The sequence below is a fragment of the Parasteatoda tepidariorum genome, chromosome 8, assembly GCF_982258835.1.
Source record: "Parasteatoda tepidariorum strain Cologne lab strain chromosome 8, Ptep-v5.0, whole genome shotgun sequence".
NCBI classification, from domain to species: Eukaryota; Metazoa; Arthropoda; class Arachnida; order Araneae; family Theridiidae; genus Parasteatoda; species Parasteatoda tepidariorum.
Genome location: NC_141762.1, coordinates 14,572,646 through 14,580,924, shown reverse-complemented (window position 1 = coordinate 14,580,924; position 8,279 = coordinate 14,572,646). Strand labels below are relative to the sequence as shown.

General features: G+C 27.6%; 1 protein-coding gene across 2 annotated transcripts in view; it reads left to right on the top strand.

Annotated features, from left to right (window-relative positions):
- Positions 1-2,807: 2,807 nt before the first annotated feature.
- LOC107456822 (dopamine D2-like receptor) overlaps positions 2,808-8,279 on the top strand; it is a 457,990-nt gene continuing 452,518 nt past the window's right edge. For both annotated transcript variants that reach the window (XM_071180681.1, XM_071180682.1), the window contains exon 1: positions 2,808-2,947. The gene's annotated coding sequence lies outside the window, so the exon portion shown is untranslated. The remainder of the gene's footprint in view (positions 2,948-8,279) is intronic.

Genomic DNA, 8,279 nt, shown 5'->3' with positions numbered 1-8,279 from the left:
ATTTTTATATAATTGATGATGTACATAATTCATGATTCAACTTCCTATGTTATTGAAAATTCTTAAAGCTTTTTAGAGTTATTGAATTTCATGAGAAATTTATTCTAAAACTACATATTTTTACATAAATTTAATGATAAATGATATTCTTCGTTATAAATAAATGATATAAAACAACACTATTTGATTTTAAGTTACTTGATTTAAAATTATTATCAAGTTAGGAAATTTTTAATAGTTTTGTATTAAAAATCACAAAATAGTACTTTTTGTTAATATTGTAAATTAAAAATGACAAAATTGTGCTTTAAAATAAAAGTTACTTAGCAATGAAAATTTTAAAATTAATTGTCATTAAGTTTAGTTTGGTTAAATTTACAAAGAATACAATGCCATTGTACTAATAAAATATCTTCGCAAGTGTTGTAAATATATCTGTAGCATCTTCAGCAAAGGAAATGATGCGACAATTTATTACAAAAGCTATGCTCTAATTACCTGATTAAAATTATGTGCCTTCAATTAAGGATATTTTATGATAGGCCTCATAACCTATCACTCGCTGTCATTTCAATTTGACATGTGAGCTGAACTAACCTCTAAACTAAGGATTCGAAAATAGATTACAGGAGTAAGTTAAATCGGATATTTCGGTATGCACCCTTACCCATAGTGGCATGAATTAGTTTTTTAGGTTTTGTAGTTATTTAAAATTATTTTGATTTTAAACTTAATAAGTTTTTTAAGGTTCTAAAAGCATTAGTCTCTTTATTACTCTAACTTAACTTCTAAAAACACGCTAGAAGAAAATTTATAGTGTCATCTTTACTGAAATATTCTCATATAATTAAGCTTTCTGGGGATTTCGCCATGTATGAAGAACATGTAAGTTATTTAAATAGAATTACACATTTCTGATTTTTGAAGAAAAAAAAAGAGTTACATCTGAAAATGTAACAACTTTAAATATTATATAATTTATTTATTTTGAAAATATTTTTTTTTCTTTCGTTCTGGGATCTGTATGAAGCTTTTAAATATATATTTGCATAACATTTAAGAATAATACAGTCAAGAACATGCAGGTTCCCGTGTGTATACCTTGGTACAGAAGGCAAAATTTATAACTGCTTAGTTGTCAAATGAAATCTCATTGTATTATGAGTATTCACTTTCATATCTATTTAGTAATATTTTTACGAGTATTTTAATTGTTTTGTGTTTTTTCCATAATTTTAAAATTTTGCCTCCAAGAGATAAATATTTTTTTGTAGTCAATGTTAGATTTTTTTTCAATAATTATTTATTTTGCGCGTTTTAACATAATTAAAATAGTTTTGAAAATGAGATTTCATGCAAAAAGGCATTGGTAATCCTTAGTATTGCATCTCATTAAAAATTTCTTTTCTTCAAATAATTCTTGCATTTATTCGTCATTCTATTTAATAATTATAAGGCATTCATTCTGTTTAATCGAAAAAATTATGATATTTTGAAAACTATATAGGGAAATTTTAATACTCTAAATTAAACCAACTTTATTATAGCAATAGTTGAAAACCTATTTTTAATGATATGACTAAGGTTCGAATCCCAGAGATGGCTGGCCGATACGAATTACGCACCCGGTTAGCACCGACCATAGTGCTGACGTGAAATATCCTCAGTGGTAGATGGATCATGGGTTAGAGTACTTGCAGTTAAGCAACTGTAGAGGTTTTCATGAAACGCAAATGCGGTTTAACTACACAAAAAAATCCCGCACGAAAGCAAAATTTATTCCAATGTTTGATCCATGAGCTCCCTTGACCTCTGAATTGGATTCAAAATTATAAGGCAGCAGAGTTGAACATTAGTAGTCGTAAACTCGAAATTGGGTCTTCTGTAAAACGGCGGTTATAAAATAAAAACATTCAATAAAATCATATTTCTGAACTCATGCAGGACAACTGTACGACAAGTTGAACCGAATTAAAGCAATTTTTGTCACTATTTGTTTCTGTTACGTCATAATAATACGGTTAAACTTAAAATGTGCCTAACCTGGTTCGAAAACACTTAATGACTGGCATTTTTTTTTTTAAATTTCAACAACAAGAACTCCACAAAGTCAAAAGTGAAAAACAATTTGGACACGGGTTAAAATTATAACGCTGACAAATTGAATACCGATTACAACAAACCTCATGTGAATCGGTATTTTAATTTTAGTGATAAATTAAAATACAATTCTTTAATTTTAACCTTAATTAAAATAGAGAAAATTATTAGGATTTAAAGAACAGTAGTAGTTTTTTAAGAGTAAAAGCAGCATATTACAGGGCTTAATTTAGATTAAAACTTGAACAATTTGTTATATTTTATTAAAACGATATATACAGGCGAAGTCACACATCCAGAATAAAAGTCGAAAAGACCGCAAGCAAAAATTGGATTCGAACGAATTTTTACACTGCGTAGCGTATTTTCAGCAACAAAAAAAAGTTATAACAGAATTTGCTCTAAAACAGCTTTTCCCGAAAGTTTTCAAAGTTTCTTTTAAAAATGTGAGAAGGAGGTAACTTTCTGTGTTGTTACCTTAATAGAAATAAAAAATAATAATAAAAGTTTTCGATTTTTTGAAGAAAAGTTGATAATTTTCTAGCAGAATTTTCCGTTCTGGCTTTATCAGTTCAATTGAATCAAGAGTGGAAAGTAAGGGCCGAGTTTCGGGAAAAGAATCGGGAAGCTCGTAAAGGAGAGGGCGCTCCCGGAGCCGGGAAAATCAACAAAAAAATTGTGAAACTCCCGTTACTGCCCGTTTCCTTAGTTAGAATCGAGCTGTTGCTCATGGCCGGATCACAGTTTCTCAGACTCCGAGAAACCGGAGAGAGAGTTCTTTCTTATCTTTAATTTGAAATCTTATCCCTGATAAACTATCGCTCTTTGCACATATTTTTCGTAATATGTAAGTAAACTTTTATGTAAAAATTCTTTTTGGATAATTTTTTAATATTTTTATATTAATATAAGTGACTGTAAATATAAAATTTCAGTCACGCAAAAATTCTGCTTTAACAAACTTAGCATTTTGTTAGAAACTTTATATTTGTTAATATATAACGGGATCATGAAATTAATGACTTCTCATATTCAGTTATTTTAATTTTCTCTTAATTGATTCCCGAATTTGCTATATGTAATGAATATTAAGTATGCATCTTTTTCTTTATTTAATACATATTTGTCATTAAATTGAAATAGTTAATAAACATTTTTATCAAAGATGCTTCACTTATTTTTAATTCATGTTTATATTTTGTTAATATTTTAATTATTTTTTTATCTTGCTCCATTTTTTTATATAAGTGCAAGAAAATTAGAAATGAAATTATACTTCTTTTAACACAGTTTAGACTAGAACTTATAGTTATAAGTTCTATATTTTGAAGTGTTTTTACCGTTAACAATTTTTTAACAGTTAATATCAGTATAATATTTGTGCATAGGTAGCAGAATAGAGTAGCTATCAAGTTCAAACTAAATTCGATATATGATAGCTTTTTTTTCTTTTAAAAAGAAATTGGGTTCCAAAAGGAAACATATCTCGAAAGGTTTCTTGTTGATCAAATTTTCCTAAAATGCATGTATTATATTTAAAAAAAAATACTACTAATATTAATTTAATAACTCTAAAAATTCCAATTACTAATAATAGTAATTTTAAATTACTATTAAGAGTTTTTAAATTCTTAACATATTTGTTTCGTTAAAGCTCTTACTCGTCATGTGATATTTTCTTTTGACTCGCATTTGATATTGACCTGGGCAAATCAAAATAAACTTCTTTTTTTTTCTCGAAGCGGATCAGTTTTAAATTACTTTACTGAGTATTAAAATTCTCTCCATATTTTGTTCCCGTCAAAGTCGATATTTATTTTTTAATAGCTTCTTCCAACGTTTTTGGCATTGACACCGAGAAATAAGTAATAAAAAGAAACGGTTACTTGCGACCTCGAGAGAAAATCGAAGTTTTCTATGAAATATACATTAAGAGAAGAAGTCAAATTTGAAGTTTTCATTTTAAAATAAACTTTTACCTAATAAGTATTTTGCGTAAAAAATATTTCTTGAAATAAAAAAAATAATATATTTTTTAACGAAAACTATTCTATTTAAAGCGTGCTTTTGTACTCATTCTCTTCTTAATTAATTTTATACTAATTAATATATTTCTGAAGTCAAAACTGCTCTATTTGGCGTATTTTTGAAGTTAACTTATGATTTAACTTATTAATTTTACATTAGTTAATAGATTTTCTTGATTAAAACTGTTATATTTGGGCGTACTCTATTAGTAATTTTCTAACTAATTAATATTATAAAAATTGATGTATTTTTAAGAATGAAAACAATTCTATTTTCATTTATTTTGTAGTCCCTCTCTAACTAATTAATTCTATAAACTAATTAATATGTATTACGTTAATATTTTAATAAATACAATAATTATAAAAATAAATTTTTCCTTATAAACTAGCTTAAGTTTATATTCTAATGTTTCTTTATTACAAATTCTCATTCTGCTTCAAATCTTTCAAAATTTTTAAACTTTTTAATTACAATAATTTTTTTGTTATGATCTGATATAAGTCTACATTAAATAATGCAGAATGTGTGAGAACAAAAAATATTGACGATTTTTTAATTTTTGCAACTTTTTAACAATTTGAAATTTTGAATATCATAAAAATGTTTTTTCGTAATTTATCTTATTCTTAAAGAATGTGGTCTAAATTAATCTTTCTTTTTAAAATAATATGACCTAGATATTTTTTCTAATTTATCTAAAAAAGAAATATTGATGAACTTTTATTTTTTACAAGTTTTTAACGTCTTGAAATTTTGAACTTCGTTAAAACGTTTTTCATAATCTTATTCAAATGGAGTTTGATCTAGTTAAATTATCTTTTGAAACAATAAATAGCAATAAACCCAATGTAATTCCTTATAATTTTTAACAAAAAGTAATTATGAAATACTTATTAAGAATAATGTTTATCTGTATTAGAAAATGTAATTTCTGAACTAAATAGTGTACTTACAAATACCTTTATCAAAACATCTTGAAATTAAATTCGAAATAAAATATTTTTCTTATTATATATAATTTCAAAATCTTCAATCGATATTAAATATAAAGCTACATAGACAAAGTGTTTCAGTAAACACTGATTCTATAAATAGATGTTTAATGATGGTTGATTCAATCTTCCTCGTTTATCTTTCCGATTACAATTGATTGTTGCATTAAATTTGATTTGAACTTATTTCAATCTACATTTCTTAGGAGAAATCATTTTGTTGAAATGTTTAAAATAACTAAAGTCATCTACTGACTTTTGTACTATAAATGTTAGTACTTTAAATGTTACATTGTTATTTGATTAAATAATTACTGCATGTATTAAGCAAATGTTGAAAATACATAGCACTGAATCATATATCAATTACAAATCATACAATAGCGACACGTTGTGATATTAAAATTGATTTAAACTTATTTCAAGGTACTTTTCTTAAAAGAACTCAATTTATTGGAATGTTTAATATAAGTAAAGTCATGCATTGGCTTTTGCATTATCAATATTAGTACTTTAAATGTTAAATTATTATTTATTAAATAGTTGTTACAGGTATTACGTAAATGTTGAAAATATATAGTACTGAAATATATACCAATGTTGACTTTATTTATCGAAATTGATTCTGATTGAGTCATACTAATAAATTCAGCACTGAATCAAATATTTATCTTCTCTTTCATTTAGTAATACGATTTGAATTTAGGCTTGAGTAGAAATGCATTACAAATTGAATTGCTTTCATTAAAATGCATAATATTTTGATAGATTTAAACAAGAATCTACTTTGCTTTTACTTCGGTTCATGTTTTGTTAAGCATTAAACATTTGTACTTGAATTACATTACTTTGTTGATTTTACGTAAGAAGCCGAAATGACTTCTTTAATAGATTGTTTTGAGCTTTTCGTAATTGATTTCTTACATTATTATTTTCTTTAGTAGAATTTGCTAATGTTTTCTAGTGTTAAGTTATTTACTAGTACAAGATATTAATATCTAAATTAGTTTCGTTGTGTCAATTTTAAGGATATATATGTGCCAAGATAGCGTTTTTTGTTTAATAAAAGAATTCTTTTTGTGCAAAACAAAATAGTTTTTACATAAGGCAACAATCGTTAAGTAAAAAGGAACTACTTTATTATTCACTATCTATTTTACGAAACTACCTTATTTTTAAAAAATTAATATTGCTGTAACTAGATAGAAATAGATCTAATGAATACTGTAATAAAATTCTTCTATTTTATTCAGAATTGCAACTGAAACAAGCGTCCGCAGAGTGCTCAAAACATGAGAATCTCGAGCAATATCTTATTTTATAACCCTCATTTAACAGTCGAATCAATTTAGAGTTTTCAACCATTAATGTTCAAATCCGTAGACTTGTAGTTTTGAGCCTAACCCAGAGGAATATCGGGAATTCCTGGATCATTGGGACAAACTAACCTTACAAAGACTGTTTTTATATAGAAATAACCCACAGTTGCGTTACATGGTCAGACAAACCAAAAAACCACCCACAGTTAGCCCGACGGCAAGGAGATTCTAACCCATGATCCGCCTACCACTCAGAATATTTTACACCAGCATTGCAGTTGATGCCAGCCGGGAGCAGAATTTTTATCCCTCAGCCACTGCTGGGATTCGAACATGGGTCACCTCAAACTTTGAAGACAGAGATTTTCGTTCAAAATGGACGTTCGACGACGGTTGAAATTAGATGAAGGATAGGTGAAAGAGTAACCAAAGTCGGACATTCGCTGGGCTATCAAATTTTTTCCTAAATATAAAATTATAGATATAAAATTATAAGTATTAAATTATAAATATAAAATTTACTAAAAATGAAACTCATCTCTAATTAATCTCATAAAAAAGTCTAATATATTAAAAGAAGACATTTCTTATATTTACAAAATTTTTTTACGTCATTACTTTCTTACCTTTTTAGCTAGTTAATCATCTTATTTGTGATATTTTATATAACATTCCCGATAAAAATAAAAACGAAGGTCCCGAATTATATAGGTAATACAGCTTAAGTTTAAATGCATAAACTATTGAAATGGACATAAACTGCATTACTGTGTCTTTACATTCTAGTTTAGGACATTATACTAAGTCTATGCAAAATAATTCATGTACAAACTCAGCAATTTAATATAATGGAACCGATTAAGTATTGATATTTATTTAAACTGCGAGTGGGATTAAAACTGATGAAACATTAATTTTGATTGCATAAGTTTAAATTATTATAAATATATTAGCATTGACAGATAATGCAAATTTTTTGTGTGAGTCTTTATGTCCAGCGCTTGACCAGTGTACTGCATGGTATCGATCGTACCATGCAATTCGAGCTAAATTTCATCTCATTCTGCGTCAAGCAATCTGAGATTACTTTCTTGTTCAGAAAACTTAACGAGCAAAGACCTCGTTTCTTCTTATTTGAGAAAGAAAAATATCAGAACACGATAAAAGATGTCTATTAGGATAGCTGCAAAGAAGATTGTGGTCATTTGAAGTTCGTGATTTTACATTTCCTCCCTGTTTGATGCATAGGTTTATGGTTAATGAATGTATAATTATGCAGTTGTAATGTTTTTTTTCCGAAAAATTATGAACCGGAAGGATATGAAATTTTTAACGTAAGTTTTTTTTAATAAATTTGTAGAATTGGTGCAAATTTTTAGTGCACAGTTAAGTTGTTACTTATCCCACTTGCCAATTAGCAGGCCTGCTATAGGAACCCAAGCAAAGTTTTAAGGCAGATGCTGCGTTTCTTGTTTTACAGTGGCGCCTTCTATGGCGAAGAATACGGCTTCAGTCGTGCACACATCCCAGCCCATTTCACAGGAAGAACCCATTCATTCATCTAAAGATCGTAATTTCGATCTGAACCAAAGAACGATCAAGCTTTGATTGAATACCCCCAGAGGTATTGATTTGTTATGGAAACTTGATGGACTTTATCACCGTGGCAGTTTTAACGTTCACCAGTCGCCATTTAATACACGGGGCTTCTACTACCAGTGGGATTCGAATTCACGATCTCATGAACATGAGCACAACATCCAACCAACCAGGCTATCCCGGCCCAGTGAACTACCATTTAGTGTAATACCATATTGTTCTGTTTCATAGTCTAAGT